Source organism: Grus americana, chromosome 19 (assembly GCF_028858705.1).
Source record: "Grus americana isolate bGruAme1 chromosome 19, bGruAme1.mat, whole genome shotgun sequence".
NCBI lineage: Eukaryota > Metazoa > Chordata > Aves > Gruiformes > Gruidae > Grus > Grus americana.
Window position 1 is genome coordinate 3582965 of NC_072870.1, and position 18115 is coordinate 3601079.

General features: G+C 44.5%; 1 protein-coding gene across 2 annotated transcripts in view; it reads right to left on the reverse strand.

The window, feature by feature from the left end:
• The window catches only part of CLIP2 (CAP-Gly domain containing linker protein 2), a 101014-nt gene extending 83513 nt beyond the window's left edge, over positions 1 to 17501 (reverse strand). Inside the window, exons 1-2 of one of the 2 annotated variants that reach the window (XM_054847183.1) lie at positions 17407 to 17501; positions 208 to 351 (exon numbers count right to left, since the gene is read on the reverse strand). The gene's annotated coding sequence lies outside the window, so the exon portion shown is untranslated. Of the gene's footprint in view, positions 1 to 207; positions 480 to 17406 lie in introns of those variants that run through there. The other variant, XM_054847179.1, reaches the window with a different exon arrangement.
• Positions 17502 to 18115: the final 614 nt, after the last annotated feature.

An 18115-nucleotide genomic window follows, 5' to 3' on the forward strand; every position in this document is an offset into this window, starting at 1 on the left:
CGCCTACGGGGGCACGGGCGGGCCCTGCGGCCCGCGCGAACAAAGGGGCCGGCCCGGGGCCGCCCCGCACCGAAATCCTCCTGGTTGCCGGGCCCCGGCGTAGCCGGAAGCCGGGTGGGAGGGTGGAAAGGCAGCGCGGAGGCTCCTCCTGGCCGCCTGCAGCCCTCGGGACTCATTCCTTAGAAAAGAAATAACGATGAAGTTCACCTTCTGCTCGGCTGAGATGCAGCCTCCCGTCCTCGCGGCTCTGGGGCTGGTCTCTGGAAAGGAGGAGCTCTCAAAGCACACCTGAATTTACGTGGTAGCGGATTTGATTGATACGAGAAGGGCAGGAGGAGTTGGAGGTGCGTCCTGGAAAAAAGAGAGAGCCCTAATTACCAGGGATTTTCTGGGGGATGGAGCAAAGAGAAAGCACCTGCAGCCTTGGAAACCCGTTCATTTGAAGCCAGGAAGGTTAGGCTGAGCTGATAATCATCACTGGTCTCTCATCACCTCTCTGCTGATACTTCCCAGAGCTGTATGTGGGCTGACATTCATGGGGACACAACAGCACAGGGTCATACCAGTGCCTATCCCCTGAGATTGCATCTTTAATTCAGACAGGAGTGGAAGTGCTTCTACCCAACGTACTTTAGTAGCTCTACAGACATCGCACATCGCCCAACAGCAGTGATTTTGCACATCGGATGCTATGGTGGAAGGCTACAGGCCATGCAGGAACAGGAGGGTCCCACCTGGCAACAGTCCCGAGATTTGTTGCTGTGACTCTGCTCCGTACCATGCATGTGGGCTGAGGAAAGCACAGCGGGGATGCAAGTGAAGGAGGTGCAGGCAGCAGAGCAGAGAAGAACAAAGCTGAAGTCAACTGAGGATCATCCGGAAGATGAGATTTGACAGCCTTGGCTTCAGCAAGACAATCCAGCCCCATGAGGGAGCCGCAAGCATCCTCGTTTTCCATCTTGCAGAGGGGAAGCCAAAGCGAAGAGAAAAGGCTGGTCCAAGTCAAAAATAGAACCTGAAGCACCTGACTCCGACGCCTCTGCTTCAACTGTTAGTTCACTGTCTTTCCCTGGTATTTTCCCTACATCCAAGCTCAAGTCATTAATTTGTGGTTCTGGATACAAGATTTTTTGTCTCCTCTCTAATCTGTAGTTGCCTAGGGAGACAGTGTGTCACCAGGAGAAGAGCTAGAGGAGAAGGTGCCTACTGAATCGGGCTCCGGACTCCAACGGGAGATCTCGCTTCTCCATCCGGAGGTCTTGCTTCTCCATCCGGCTTCGCTCCTGGCTTACAGCTCTGCCAGTTCGTATCCTTCGGTCTGAGTTTCTTTCCTTATCAAAACGGCAATGGAGTGATGATGTGACCTCCCTTTGTGAGCTCCAGAGACACTAACAAGAAGCGTTATATGCAGTCATGCATTTTGTAAGAATGAGGAGTGTAAATTTATAGCAGTTTTGAAAAAAATCCTCTTTAATGTTTTCAGGTGCTTCAGGGTAGGATTTCAAATCTGGTATTGCTCAGAAGTTAAACCTTCTCATTTTTGATCAATTGCACAGTTTTATGCTGTATCTTTTATACGCTAATTTGTTCTCATTACAAAAACTTCCACATAAATGTTTAATTTACAGCCGTATATCTACACTATGACAAAAAAGGTCAGCAAGTCTGGGCTTATATTTTGCCTGCCAATAGTCTGTGGTACACGCAGTGGCTCAATGCCGTTCCCGTCTTCAGTCTCGACTTGTTGCAGGACAGGGGCCCAGGACTGACACGCTACGTTGCAAGCTGGCACGTTTCTCATTGCTGCTCCATTTCAGCGGCAGAAGTCTTGAATTTTACAAGCACTTCTATTTTCTTCTTTAGAACTTGGTCATCCCAAGGGCTTTGTGTGCAAATAGTCATATATTGTCCTGACCATTATATTTTATATAGTAGTGGCTCGAGGCATCCTGCGATCCGAGTGCCAGGCGCTGCACGCTCCCTGAAGAAGAGGCAGACCTGCACCATGCAGTCAGGTTTCCCTCATGCGTTCTGCAATGCTGATGCAAAACCGAGAGGAGAATCGAGCCCACTGGCTTTGGTAAGATGAAGCTGGAAAAATTTCACAGCTCTTAAGTCAATTCCTTGAATCATTTTGACAAATCTGCCTCTCTGACTAAACTTTCTCAGGGGAATTTCCAGGGAGAGAAGGAAAGATCATCCGGGGCCAGAGCACTAGCACTGATCTGGCTGAAGTACCTAGGGCCTTGAATTTGTGTCTTTGCCATCAAGTGCTCTCTCACAAAGCTATCCCTCAGCTTTTGTCGTACCTGCTTCTCACAAACAGAGCTTCAGGATGAAAATAAATGCAGAGTGGCACTGCTATTTCCCAACAACCATTTATTTATCCACAGGAGCCGCATGCAGGCGAACAACCCTGCACTGATGGTCAGAGACACTTCAGTTTCAGCTATGAATCTATGAGGACTTGTCAATTTTACAGAGGTGAGCAGGGCTGCAACTTTCAATTAAATCATTACGTGTAGAAAGCTGGTATGCAATCTCTGACATTTCTGGGCTAGCACATTTGCCTGATAAACCTCCTGCTACATACTACCCTCCTATTTTATGGATACGATATATATTTTGTTTTGAAAAGTGGCTTCTCACAGATAGTCAAAACTGTCTCTGCTTGACTGATCCATTATTCTGATTTGGTGAGTATTTGCATTAGCTGTTGGGATCACTAAAAAGCTTCACAGCTGTTTCCTTTTAAATTATCCTGACAAACCAAAGCATTACACAGACAAAGCAATGTTAAAACCAAGGGAAAACTCACACATGCATCTAGGGAAACAAAAAGAGTAAACATTTTGTGTTTTGCTGTTATCTGTATTGTATGAATGAGGACAGCAGAAAAGAAATGACCAAAGCGTTCAAGTATCTTTCCATTTTATTAGTCAGCAGCAGGAGATGAAGCACCTCTCTGCAAAGAGCTGATGAGACACTTGGTTTGTCATGTACCAATAGATTACACTTCCTAAAGCCCTGATCCTGCAGTCATTCCCCAAAGGCAGCTACATTTGAAGGCTACAGAGCATACATAAGCCACATGAAGCAGTGACATCAGGATCCCAGAAGTCCACAAAAGCTTCAGAGTTGAATCCTTTCAGCCTCTTCCCTGCTGCATGCCTAGAAATCCCTGCCAAATACACTCCTTGGCCCTGCCAATGTGCTGTGGGAACTGAGTGGTGGCAGAAAAAACTATATTTGAAAATATTGTGCAACTTCATTACTGTCAACGTGCAGTTATGCGACGTCCATCGTCTCAAAGATGTGGCTGCAACCAGAGTGTAAGTTCTTACTATTCATTCAAGCTGACACTATAAATATACTGCTGCATTTGGTGGCAGAGCACAGAATTCCAGCATTGGTGGGAGAAACAAGATGAAAGCAGTGATTTAAAGAAAAGCTGTTTTTCTCCTTTGATTACAGAGCTGCTGAAAGAACTTCTTATCTTCAGGATCAGTGACTGCTCTAGGCCTTACCCATTCTAGGCCAAGACTAAAGTTCTGAAACTTCTTGTAAACAGCTTTTAAATTGTTAAGATCTTGCACAGTTGCAACAATTCAGCCAAGTGGCGCCATGTTTTCAGGCATTTGTTATCTAACCGAGAGCTGCTGCAAAGCCTCTAATATCCAGCAGATTCTCTGGTATCTCCTTAGGTGAAAGAAACCTCTCATCTATCTTCAGACATCTATATCTGAGCCAACTGTCTAGACTTCTTATATAATGAGTGCAGAGAAACAGGCACTGGGGTGCAATTCCCCTCATCATATTGCAGACATCTGAAATGGATTAATTGCTCTCTAACAATGCCCGCTCCCATCCATGAATTATAGGGGTAGCCAAGAGTTAGGCCAAATGAGATGCTTAAAGTGAAGTGATACGAATTCCACTCATCTTCCTTCCAGAAATGCTCATCACAGCTGATGATGCTTATTTGGGTGCATGTAGATCAGACATATATGTTAGGTATGTTCTTGTCTGAAGGCCTGGCTTTCTTCTGTTTCACGGAAGGAAATTAAACTGTTGGCCAGGATTCAACATGGGCAAGACCTGGCTCCAGGACCCTTCTAGGGGAGTGCACGTGGCTTGTGCAGTGTGACAGAAAGCGCTCTCAAAGAAGGCTTTCTACTAGGCTGACTGCTGTGTGTTCCTACACACTTGTTAACATAAAAGCAAGTGTGGGTGGAAATATGTTGAAGGATCATGGCAGTTCTCATTAATTATGAAGATCAAGAGGAGCTCTTACTGCTTTTTTAGTGTATTTCCTATACTGAAATTAGTGCATTAACTGTTACTTAAAACTTCAACCATCAGTATAATTTAATCATTAGCACAGTCTGGTTCCTGTTGTTCCACATTTTTAAAGTAAACTACTGTGCTGCAGTGGCAATGATTCTGAGGAATGTGGGACAGCACTTCACACAAATGCAACACAGTAAAATGGGCCACACTGCATGATCGAAGGAATAGTGTAATTTTCATCACAAAGACTGTTCCCTATCCGCAAGTCCAAAGGCAAAAGGATTTTCAGAGAATTTTGGCACCCATTAAGTGGAGGCCGCCTGAAATTCTGTCCTCTGATACCATCTTTGTCCAAACAACCTACACAAGATCACACTGGCAGTAGAGAACTTGGAATAGCTCTTTTTTTAAAGTCAGTAAATTATTGCCAGTTTTTCATCTAAAGATGAAGCTCCTCATTTCAGGTGAAGTAACAGTCATGGAAAAAAAACCCCGAACATATCCATGATCATCCACACAGAAATACGTTGGTCAACATCGACATTTGAGTGTTGAACAACTATAACTAATCATGAGCAAAAGAAAGTAATATAGGAGGATCAGAGCATGGAGAGACTGAAGGGAGATTTGGCACTGATGAGTATAACATCTTATTCCTGGTAGAGAGGGAGTAAAAAAGCAACCCAGAGGTTAAGTAGCAGGTAAGCCATCCCATCCCAGTACCACATATTTATTGTCATTTTCTTTGTTATTACTCTAAAGCTTGTTGCTTGTCTGAATTGAGACTAAAGATCAGGCTGTCCTTTGCTTAGTCCTTTTTTTAAAATATCAGGACAATTGACAGTTGCACTTAGTCTGGCTTGCACTAATCAAAGGACTTTTATGCCTACTGACCTCAAAGGTGAGTAAACATCCCCTATATTTTGCAGGCTCGGGAATCAAAATTGGGAGGGATTAGTTTCTCTTCCCAATGCCCGCTCTAACACAGCAGCACAGCTGGGAGCAGAACCTGGGTGGCCAGACTCTGGGCATTACCATGTTGTACTTCACTCCGTTCATGCATTTCTTTTCATACACATGCAAGTCAGAGAAGAAAGCCATCCTTAGAGCTCCCAGCACGGTGTCCTACACCCTATTCATCAGGTGAAGCTGCAGCCTATTTTACAAAGCCTCTGGTAACTCTCTGTATAGCCCCGTGTAGCACAGCGTATCCTCGGGAAAATACAACTAGACAAAGATCACTCAGAATAGGGCAACTCTGCATTTTTCCAGTTGTCAAAGCATCATGTATACCAGCACCGGTTGTTTGCAAACCATCCAAGCTCTGTCTCTGTGCGTTACAAATCAAAATTACTTCTGGCTCACTTACTACTTTTCATTGTATGTCAAAAAATTATTCCCCTCTTCTGCTGCTCCAAATACGTGCCACAGGACCTTTCTCATTGTCAGGGCTGTGAAGATTTATTGTTTTCCGACCTGGTCAAACAGGGCCTGTAACAAATTGGAGCCAGCCTGAACTTTATGAAAAAAAAAGCAGTCTATTTCCCTGTTGTTTGGGTCCTGATACAAATACTATTTCAGACCAAGTAGAAGCACCAGCTGTTTTCTACCAGAGCTACAGAATGTGTGGTGCCTGTGAGAGGCCAGAGAGTCCCGTTTCCTTTGCATGAATTGGAGCGTGTTAGAAGATCAAAGATGAGGGACAGGAGCCAAGCCAAAAGAGCTTCCTATCTGTGCCTAGAACCTGAAAAAAAGATTTTGGTACCTACAAGTGAAGCTGTGTTTATTGGGGAAGGGGAGAGAAATGAGCTCCAATTTTGACACTTAGAAAAGAGCCAGAGTTTTAAAATGTCTCCAGCAGGCAATGCACGGAGCTGGTGTGGACAGCTGGCCTGACTCTGGCACTGACCACAGAAACATCCAGTCCTGCCACTTTGGTTTCTTAGCCTTTAATTCTCCAGAAAAACAAGGCTATCCCCAAAAAGACACTTTAATTTAAAGGCACTGTAATTTAACATAGGACACGCTTTCCCAGAAGATCCCAAAGCACACAAGAAACAATCTTTGTAACAAGTTGCAGATGAGAAAATTGAAGCATGAAGTTTACATGACTTACAGTCCCATGCAGGATCACCTACAGTCCACTAATTTCTAGTCATTAAGGTAGCCGATAAGCTAGTTGTTCCCAGCCAGCTTTGCCTACTGGGTGAGACACAAGTCTACGTTAACGAGCTCTGCTAGAGCTGTGCTGGCTCCATACCGAGGTGCGGAATATTAGCAATTTTCTTGCTTAAGGAGTACGCACAAGGTAGGAGGCCATCCACAGTATAACTAGCTGCCCTCTACTTCCTGCAAACGTATGTATGTTTTTAATTAAGGAGAGGTTTCAACCGAAGACCCCAACCAACCTAACTTAAATACTGCAGCAATGAGCACAGCATAAATACACAGCTCAAAACCCACAGCACATCTTGTTTCAGTGTTGATGCAAGGCAATGGGCTGATACCCTGTCTCCAGGAGAGTGCTGGATGGTAATTAAACTGCATTTTGTTCTCCTTCCACAGAAACATCCATTTGCAACAGAAGTGTGCTATCCTGGTATCGAGGAACACCCTACCATATGTTAGAATTGCAGTTTTCCCACCATAGTATGTCTCCACCATCAACCCATTCAACCATCCACAGATCCCAGCTGTCATTTTTCTGTGTGACATTAAAAAGTTTAAAGAATCAGTGTGATGTCTTTATAAAAAGGCGATGATTTCTTTACACAGAAATAATATGTCTTGTGACAGCAGAGTAGCAAGATGCCCCAAATGACTTTCACTCTGCGACTGGATATTACTGCAGCAATCGCCAGGCAGGGCAGTCATGACTCCCCAAAATCCCAGTTTTACTAAAACGGATACAGAAGGGTTGAGAAAGTCTGATCTTTTGCCAAGTGTTCGTTTTCATTTTAGAATATATATTACTGAAAATCCTTTATAATGTGGATTTTGACTGTCAAATGCTATGGTATAACCCAGATCCAGGAACTTGCACACACTTCTTCAGTTTCCTGCCAATTTAGTTTTATTAATTGCACTACATAAATTGTATTATATGTTCCAACAAGGAAGAATCACTGCAAGAATGCTGCCAGCGTGGCTTTCTATAGTACACTGTACTGGGACACATGAAAATTGGACTCTAATCTAGTTTCTGGTTTTACTGCTGGTATAAAACAGAAACTCCCTCCATCTCAAGAACTGTTTTCACTAACAGTGAAAGAGGAACAATGATACTGACTTAATCTGTAAAGTGCTTTGAGTTGACCAGGCTAAATGTGGAAGGTACATATTAAATAGCTTATGCTGCCTGCTCTAATATTTGTCTCAGTCCTAAATACCCACAGACAAGCTCAATGAACATTGCAAATGCTCAGTCCTGCCAGAAACGACAGCTAGCTCTGATCATCAGGGTGCGCTACAGCCACTAACCCCTCAGTCCTCAATGCCCGTAAAGCCTACATTTACTCCATTTCATAACGAAAGGCATGCAGACGCATAAGAACCGTGTTTAGGAAGAGGAGACACAGTAATTACACCCAATATTCCCGACAAGTCTGCCTTACGCTGCAGAGAGAGTGCACATGGCACAGCCAACACAGTTTCTATTTCTTCAAAACAGTGACAGAGAACTGTACCACACACACCACGCTCTACTACACACACTGTTTGCAACAGGGTGACCCATGGTGTGCACAGTGAGTAACGGCCGGTCTGTTTTTTGTCGCGCTCTGCAAATGCCAGGGCTCAGTCCCGCCAGCGTGCATTGCAGCCCTAGCTTCTGACAATGTACTATACGTGTCTTGGATTTGGCTGGTGGAAAATGCCAACTTCTTAGCTGTGAATATATAAAAGAAAGAAAGGAAAGGAGGCAAATCATGCATTTCTTTACCTTCTTTAGAAGAAACAGAATCTGAGGAGGGTGGCAACAAATATGAAGCTAACAAGTGGAAAAATACAATTAAGGTAAATTAACCTGTGGAACTCAATGCCAGAATATATTAAAGGTAATTAAGATAACTATATTGCAGCAGTAGCTGTGTTAATCCTAATTAGAATAAAAAAGGATGAGACAACCCTTAACTCTTAATGAAAAAAACTTCTCTGAACAGATTCTGTAATTGATATCACACTTAAGGTTTGCCTCTCCTTCCTTTGAGCCTATGACAACAGTTTCTCAGGGGGGATGTTCACTTGAACAGGCTTCTGCTCTGTTCCAGTAGGTAATTCGCCTGTACCTTTTGTTTTATATTTGTTGCAATACATCTAAGAAGGCTTGTGGCAAAAGAATAGAAATAGCTGATTACTACCTGAGATATTCATTGAAGAAAGGAAATATAATAGTCTCTTTTTGTGAAAAACACTTAAAAATATGAAGGAAGCCATGTCACACCCATATAACATGCAAATTATATGTATAGCTAAAGAAAAGAGATGAAGATATTTGCAAACTAGGCTTAAAATGTCATAGAAACAGCTGCCCTCCCAACAGACTGAAAATTCATTTCCTTGTGGGATACAGGCAAGTATGGCAGAGAAACCCACCCACTCACATCCATACCTATGTATCACACCAAAAGCTATGATATTTCAGCAGACTATAAATACTGACCAAAAAACCTAACAAATTATCAAATCTACTTTTTTTTTTTGCAGGTGGGCTCGTTTTAAGATATTATTAATACTTTGTGGCATCAAGGTCATAAAACAAAGCCACGACCATACTGCAATTCCTGAGAAAATTGCCTTGAGAATGACTTACTGCGATGACCTTCAGGTCTCAATAGTCAAGAGCTGGTGTCTGACAATTTCCCCACTTATAATCCCCGGCTCGTGCAGATCCCCCTTCACAGGCCTGACATGACCGATCTGGGGAAGAATAGCCAAGGAGATTTGTAATGCAGGGCTCTGCCCTTCGGATGTTTCCATTGAAAATAAGGAGGATATTAGACGTTAACCCTTGTAAACGACACTTCAAACTTGCAGGGCAGTTTCACTCTCATTCCCACATTGCAAAAAACCCACATCGCTATATTTAAAGATCAGTTTAGGTACCTGGTAGATCATAGAATCATAGAATGGTTTGGGTTGGAAGGGACCTCAAAGATCATCTAGTTCCACCCCCCTGCCATGGGCAGGGACACCCTCCACTAGCCCAGGTTGCCCAAAGCCTCATCCAGCCTGGCCTTGAACACTGCCAGGGATCCAGGGGCAGCCACAACCTCTCTGGGCAACCTGTGCCAGTGCCTCACCACCCTCACAGTAAAGAATTTCCTTCTAACATCTAATCTAAATCGACCCTCCTTCAGCTTAAACCCATTACCCATTACCTGGCCCCCAGCCAGGCTCAACCCACCACATCCTGTCACTACACTCCCTGACAAACAGTCCCTCACGATCTTTCCTGTAGGCCCCTTCAGGTACTGGTCAGCCGCAATTAGATCTCCCCAGAGCCGCCTTTTCTCCAGGCTGAACAACCCCAACTCTCTCAGCCTGTCCTCATAGGAGAGGTGCTCCAGCCCTCTGATCAGCTTCGTGGCCTCCTCTGGACTCGCTCCAACAGCTCGATGTCTCTCCTGTACTGGGGCCCCCAGAGCTGGACGCAGTACTGCAGGTGGGGTCTCACCAGAGCGGAGTAGAGGGGCAGGATCACCTCCCTCGACCTGCTGGTCACGCCTCTTTTGATGCAGCCCAGGACACGGTTGGCTTTCTGGGCTGCAAGCGCACACTGCCGGCTCACGTTGAGCTTCTCATCAATCGATACCCCCAAGTCCTTCTCCTCGGGGCTGCTTTCAATCCATTCCTTGCCCAGCCTATAGTCGTGCCTGGGATTGCGCCAACCCATGTGCAGGACCTTGCACTTGGCCTTGTTGAACTTCATGCGGTTTGCACGGGCCCACCTCTCCAGCCTGTCAAGGTCCCTCTGGATGGCTTCCCTTCCCTCCAGCGTGTTGACCACACCACACAGCTTGGTGTCATCGGCAAACTTGCTGAGGGTGCACTCGATCCCGCTGTCCATGTTGCCGACAAAGATGTTGAACAGTGCCGGTCCCAGTACCGACCCCTGAGGAACGCCACTCGTCACCGTTCTCCACTTGGACATTGAGCTGTTGACCACAACTCTTTGAGTGCGACCATCCAGCCAATTCCTTATCCACCAAGTGGTCCATCCATCAAATCCATGTCTCTCCAATTTAGAGACAAGGATGTCGTGCAGGACAGTGTCAGATGCCTTCCACAAGTCCAGGTAGATGGCGTCAGTTGCCCTTCCCTTATCCATGGAGGCTGTAACCCCATCACAGAAGGCCACCAAATTTGTCAGGCACGATTTGCCCTTAGTGAAGCTGTGTTGGCTGTCACCAATCACCTCCTTATTTTCCATGTGCCTGAGCATAGTCTCCAGGAGGGTCTGGTCCATGATCTTGCCAGGCATGGAGGCAAGACTGACCAGCCTGTAGTTCCCTGGGTCTTCCTTTTTACCCTTCTTAAAAATGGGGGTTATGTTTCCCCTTTTCCAGTCAGCGGGAACTTCGCCAGACTGCCAGGACTTCTGAAATATGATGGAGAGTGGCCTGGCCACTTCATCAGCCAGTTCCCTCAAGACCCACGGATGCATCTCATCAGGTCCCAAGGACTTGTGCACCTTCAAGTTCCTTAGATATTCTTGAACCTGATCTTCTCCTACAATGGGCGGCTCTGCATTCTCCCAGTCCCTGCCTTCTGCGACCTGGGCAGGGTGGCTCAAGCATTTGCCAGTGAAGACTGAGGCAAAGAAGTCATTGAGTACCTCAGCCTTCTCCATATCCCGGGTAACCAGCTCGCCCGCTTCATTCCGGAGGGGACCCACATTTTCCTTCATCCTCCTTTTATCACTAACATACCTATAGAAACTTTTCTTGTTGTCCTTGACATCCCTGGCCAGATTAATTTCTATCAGGGCTTTGGCTTTCCTAACCTGATCCCTGGCTGCTCGGACAGTTTCTCTGTATTTCTGCCAGGTTACCCACCCTTGCTTCCACCCTCTGTAGGCTTCCTTTTTTTGTTTGACTTTGCCCAGGAGCTCCTTGTTCATCCATGGGGGCCTCTTGGTGTTTTTGCTTGACTTCCTCTTTGTTGGGATGCATCGCTCCTGAGCTTGGAGGAGGTCATGCTTGAATATTAACCAGCTGTCTTGGGCCCCTCTTCCTTCCAGGGCTTTGTCCCATGTTATTCTACCAAGCAGATCCCTGAAGAGGCCAGAGTCTGCTCTCCTGAAGTCCAGCATAGTGAGCTTGCTGTGTGCCCTCCTCGCTGCCCTGAGGATCCTGAATTCCACCATTTCGTGGTCACTGCGGCCAAGGCTGCCCTTGAGCTTGACATCCCCTACCAGGCCCAGATCTCAAGTATGTAAGCAGGTCAATCTGGGCAGCAGATGAAAAGAAACTAAAACCTTGTTGGATTCATTCCATCATTGCTGCCTTCAGACTGTATGGTTTTGAGAGGCATGGAGTGCATAAAATACATTGTAAGCCTGCACCACAGAAGCAGACAGAAGGGTGAAATACCTCTCCCATACCAGTGTGGGCTTGAAGGAGGTGGGTGTCATTCCCAACACAAAACAAGACCTGTCCCATAACAATTTGGGCATTTATTTTCACAGGAACCGTGCCTGCAGCCTGCCAAAGCCATGGGCTTAGCCGGGATGTGCTGCCACCCAGCTCTGCCGGAAGCCAGTCTCTGATCTCCGCAGCAGCAGATTATTTGCAACCATTTTCCACCTCCACAACTGTCTAGCCTACAGCAGGCTGTATGGTTGTATCAACGAGAAGGATGGTTTTGTCATCCATTGCAATGAAATCACATCCAAGCACCCTGTCCTGGGAAGCACATCATTTCCCAGTCTGCTGATTCCAATAGGGAACCGAGGCCCCGATTCAGCAAAAGTCCTAAGTGCAGGTTTATCTTCACCTGCAATCCTTGTGAAATTAATTAGACACCTCATGAAAGTCAACTCACACTGTTGTACTGTGGCTTGCAGGGGCACAGCCCCCTGTCAGGATCAGGCCTTTCCCTGCATTATATTGTTTTGAGGCAGCAGAACACAGGTGCGATGGGATGCCAATAGAGACAGCACTAAGCTTTTAGTTTGTAAATCCTTTATCTCTTCAAGAGAGATCCACTATGCTGCAGCATTTGATTTTCGAATTATATTCCTGCCTTTTACCCTGTTTTCCAGCTGCATAAGGAAGTCAAATGCCCCGCTCAAGGTTATGCTGATTGATGTACTGGCAAAATAAAGACTATTTCTGGCAGCTGTCTTTTCAGTCATTCATTTCCATAAAATTCCAGTTCTAATAAACCGATTTATAACCTACAACCCTGCCAGATGAGGTGTGTCTAGTAGTGCTTTCGCTCGATGTGCTTGTGTATGCACACTACATTCTGCAGCACCTTTGTCATGAGGTTATTTTCAATAAGTAATAACAATATTTCCATTCTGAGATGAGATTTACTAAGCACAGTTGTGTATATTACCATGCACTGAAACAAGGGATGTTCATAAAGGACATTTTGCTGTATTCTGCTTGTATCGTCTCAAACCTTCACATCCACTAACAGTTAAGCCCAATGAAGCGGCTGACTGATAAACTGTACAATCAAACCCATTTGTATAGCTGCTATATATTCATTTTACAACAAAGACTGCGCGTGCAGCTCTGTGTTTCTCTATTCCATGCCAACACATCTCCTAAGCTGGAAATAATTCAGGGCAGGTGGCATTTGTATTACTGTATCATCTATCTAAAGGAGATGAACTCCCAAAAGGCAGAGGAAAGCCAACAGCTCACGTTCACCCTAATGACTGCACGTAAGATTTTCTGGCCTTTCAGCACCTTTATCACCTGATGTCAGCGTGCATTTCAGGAGGTTGTTAACTAGGAATTCACTCAAAGAGGATTGTCTCTGAAGAACAGTATAGTCACAGAGGACTTGTGGCACACTCAATTTATACAGCCTGATCTGCTTGGGAAGCAACTTACCTGATAAAGAATTCTCCTATAGCGCAGCAGTAAACAGCATCTTACATTAATGACAACTGAAATACCGAACAAATAACTAAACATGTTTATTAACATGCATAAAACCTGCACAAATGTAATGTGTAAATAATTAAAGGAAGGACTCAATTGCACTCAATATAGTGGACAAAGGCCACATTCTAGGCCAAAACTCTTTTGTCTTAGGCAAGACATTTCAAACTTCCCTGTTTCAGTTTCACCACCTCTATATCGGCAGTGCCTTTTTTCCAGCAAGCGTGCTGCCTGGATGAATGAAGTTTTTAGCCATTCAGTTAAAGATTCTATCAAAATGTTACTAGCAAGCATACATGCAGAACTGGAAAGCTAAATTGCAGAGTAGACTTGGAAACCACTATCAAATATACTTATATCTAGCAAACTGGCCTGTTCTCAGCTGATATGAGTACTGAATTCAGGAACTACGTTAAGAGAATGATCAAGAGAGGGAAGCAGTAATGGCGTAGGAATCAGTCTCTGTTCTCAGCTCTGGTACCAGCCTAATAGTCAAAAGCAATCCCTGCACAAAAAGCTTTGCTTGGCAGCCTGGAAATCTCCAGGACAAATGATGTTCCCAAAGCCCAGGAAGAACATACTATAAATACATTCATGGTAAGACAACGCATTGCTATTTACTCGGATGGGTAAGAAAGTGTCATTCAACACCCCTTCACCTCATTAAGTTCTGTCTTCAAAGTATGGGAGCACAAGTACAGTCACCAAGAGGATAAATGCTATTATTTAACATTATTATTTGCATATCACGTCTATTAAATCTGAACAAGATGCCAAGACAAGAGGAGCTGCGAGAAAAGCAGAAAAACAAAGCTAATGCAAAACGATCAATAAACTGTGGAAACAGATGGAAAAATCAAGATGTAATTCAGTTAAGACAAATGATTGTACAACTCTACATTCATCTGGACAAATGAAAAAAAAAAAGGAAGGGGGGACACCAGGGAAATATCCACTGGTTACAACAGACTGAAAACCAAACATTAGCCAGTGATGTGCTCTGAGCAAAAGATAAATCATGGGTAATTTCAGTTCAAACTGAAACATTTAAATTCCTCAGTTACCAGCTGCTTGAAACAAGGTATACACAAAGCAAGCTGTTCCTCAGTATTGGCTCCAGACAGCACAGTTCACACTGGAAAACACTCACTAGACTAAAGCCTGGGGCTGTTTCCTCTCTTCTCTGGTATCCCTGCCCACGAGGGCGGAGGCATCGGCAACCACAGCAATAAAAAGCAGTGGCCACACCAGCTGGCAGTGGTTTCCTCCCTTCATGGCTCCAGGAGAACAGCTCATATTTTATTCATGAAAAATGAGACCTCTGGAGGTCTAAGAAAAAAAACACAAAAACAAACCAGGAAGTAAATATTTCTTGGGGGCACTCGGTTGCAAGCTGGCAAACCTCCAAGGCATCAAAAAGGAGAGGCAGAGGTAGAGGCATAAAAGCTCCCTTCCTACCAGCCTTCCCTTCCTGCAAGGATAGGAAAGAGTATCACAAAGGGCAAACTGCACCCTCAATGTCCTGTGCGGTGACCCAGAGCAGCAGGGAACAAACTGGGCTGGAATCCTGCAGTGGGGGTCCTGCAGGGAGCCACTGCATCGCAAGGGGAATGCATGCTGCAGGGTCAGTGTGGATGCATAGCCCGATGGGATCCCGCCAAGATTTGGTTTGGAGAGGCTGATATTTGCTCCATGTGTAAGCTGTTGCTTGAGTTCTCCAGGTAATCTCTCTCCCCACTTTGCCACGCTCCTCTCATGTCCTAAAACTACATCACCCTAAAGGCTGTTTTGCACATGCTTTCAGAACAGGAGCACACCTGAGCTCCGAATAAGCACCTTCCTGGGGAAGGAGATCTTGTCTTCCCACATAGCCAGACAGCCCTCTTCTATTTCCTTGCACCCCCACAAGAAAGACCATCCTTTACATCAGCAGAAAACATCATCTGCAATCCTTCACTTTCCTGAGAAGACTAACGTGAAGCTGTGAATGTCATTTTTAAGCTCTAGTTGTGTGCAGAGTAGCAATCATCAGTCCCCTCACATCTCAAACCTAACACAGACGCGGGACTGACTGCTCCTAATTTCATATGCCTTACCATCAGGGTTGACTGCTTCTGAACTTTAATTATTTTGCACAGGACACTACAAAAAGACCTTTCTGAGAAGACCAAACTCCTCCTTGCAGATTTCTGGAATCTGCAGGGAAAGCAAGCAGCTACCTATCACTTTCTGACAGATCCCTAAAAGAGGATACATGCAAGGGAAGATTTATTTCTTGAAAATTAGAAAAGCAATGTAGCATTTTACATTAACATCCATCCTTCCTTGTTTTAATTACTGTCTAATGAATATTAGCCCTCCGAATATCTCCCCTGCAGAGCTCAGCAAATGAGAAACAAGTCATAGCAGGGCAGTCAAAATGAAAAGGAAGGAAAGGGAAAAAACAAGACAATAAAAACCCCCACACATCAGGAGAGGCAGAAAAATGCACCCTGGGATGCAGCAGCTGACATTCATTTAATAATGCCAACATTTTATATGCAAAGCTTTCCTGGGTGGCTGTAAAACATATGGATTAATAATGGCATGTGGTGGGATTAGATAAAAAATAAATTAATATCTAAGGTGCTCTTTATGGTATGGGGAGGCAAGGAGAGGAAGAAAAAATTCTCGATCAGTGCAAGCATCACCTCAGGTTACTGTTGTAGAAAGAAACTTTAAAAGCAAGAAAAGCCCTTAAAGACCACCCCCAAATTAAGTCCTGGTTTTACTCACATCCGTGGGAGTTTTCTCCTGCACTACCATAGGACCAGAACTACATTAATTTCTCATTAGTTAGCTTGTTTTGAAAAAATCTCACTCATGCATCCAGCTGCCTCAAGCATGCTCCAAGCCCGTTGGAAAATGAAGTGCAGGCAGGCAAATTCTGAGCTGGTATCAGAAGCCTCAGCCTTCAGAGCCAGGACATGTCTCTGCTCTTCAGTTACTGACAGCTTCTCCCTTCCAATGCACGCACCCCAATTCCCCCCTCAACAAAACTTAATCACAAACATCTGCAAAACCAAACTTCTAAACTACTTCTCTATTCTGGGAGTTTAAGCGCTCTAACCAGAAGCTAATTTAAACAGACATTTTTAAATTCAACGGTCTTTAAAAGCTTTACTAAAAATTGAGCTTTTAAGAAACAAAACATTTAAATAAAAGGCAAGCAAAAAATCCTCACAGTGCAAATGTTTCTGCTAGGTGTACTGTATCATAGCATCTGTCAGTCCTCTTTAAGACTGACACACTTATCCAGAGGAAGCCCAAAAGCATTTTACAAAATCTGACAAGGAACCTGCAAATGTATAAGCATATCTTTTAGTACCTGGATATATCCTAAAGACAGCCCATCAATTTACCAAACAAAAATACAATACACAATCCATACTAAGAAGTGGTTTCAGGTGCCTCCACACCAATTTTGACAGAAACTTTTTACCCTGTGACTCGCAGCGTGAAAGCTATACGAACAACCGAGGAAGCTGATTAAGCCCAGTTTCTATACAAGCGAAGTGCTCTTAGGTACTTTTGGATGCATGAAACAAAGACTGACACAAGGATTTTCCCTTTCTCCTACAGTTAAAGCCGCTTTGTGCAAGTGCAGATAAAAAAAAAACCTACAAAAGGGATATCTAAGCAAATGTTTAACTTTGCATTGATTAGATTAACTGTTACTTTGACACACCATTAAAGCAAGATTTACCAGACACTAGACAAGGGGGGGGCAAACTGTCTCATTTTTTTTTTAAATGTCCTGTTCTTACATAGCACTTAAATGCAGTATCAATGAAGTGACAAATTACTCTGCTGCTTAAATGGCACTCTCTCAGCTCTGGAACTTACTGCCCTTTCCTGTTGCCTTTGCATTTCAGAGAACCACCACCTTACAATGGATCAGCAGAAAAAGAGCAACCTGTCTGCAGGGAAATCAAGTATTTTCAACAAAGTCACTTACACACCAGGAGATACTCCAGCCTGACTGTGTTCAAACTTGCAGGTGAGTCTCACTGACTCTGATAGGATTTGTTCACTTGGAAGGGACAACACCCAGATGACTAATGCAGGAAGAAGAAACTTTTTCTCTCTCCTCACCTCCATTTCTCAGACTTCTGCGATAACTTCAAAACTGTAGCACTAGAAACAATGAACAACAAATGTCTTTAATCAGAGGATATACTGAACCTAACTAAGGCAAGGGAAATGTAGGGAGTTAGCCCAGGTGGAATGGACCCTGGATTGCAGGGTTAATATCCAAAGGTTTACCTCCACAGAGTGTCCCATCACACCTCATTTGAAAGGCGCTGCCTGGAGCTCTAGGGCCACCCTGGCACCATGCTGGGCTGTGGCCAACTCAAACCGTACAGGGCCAGCTAGTGCAGCACCTGGGTTTGGCTAGACTTTAACCCCATAAAACAGAATACACCTTCACCCAGGAATTCAGGACTGTTCCCTTTCATGTTCTCCCAGACTAAGGAAAGGTTCACAAGCCATTTTGTCTTCAGACAATCAAAGTTCAAGTGCATATTTTGGTATTACGCTCTAGACATAATATACCAAGTCATCATTTAAATCCCAAATTGCTATGCAACCACTAAAACAAATCTTAAGAGTACAAGTCCTATTTTTCATTCCATATCCAGGCAAACCCACACCAAACATTTGGA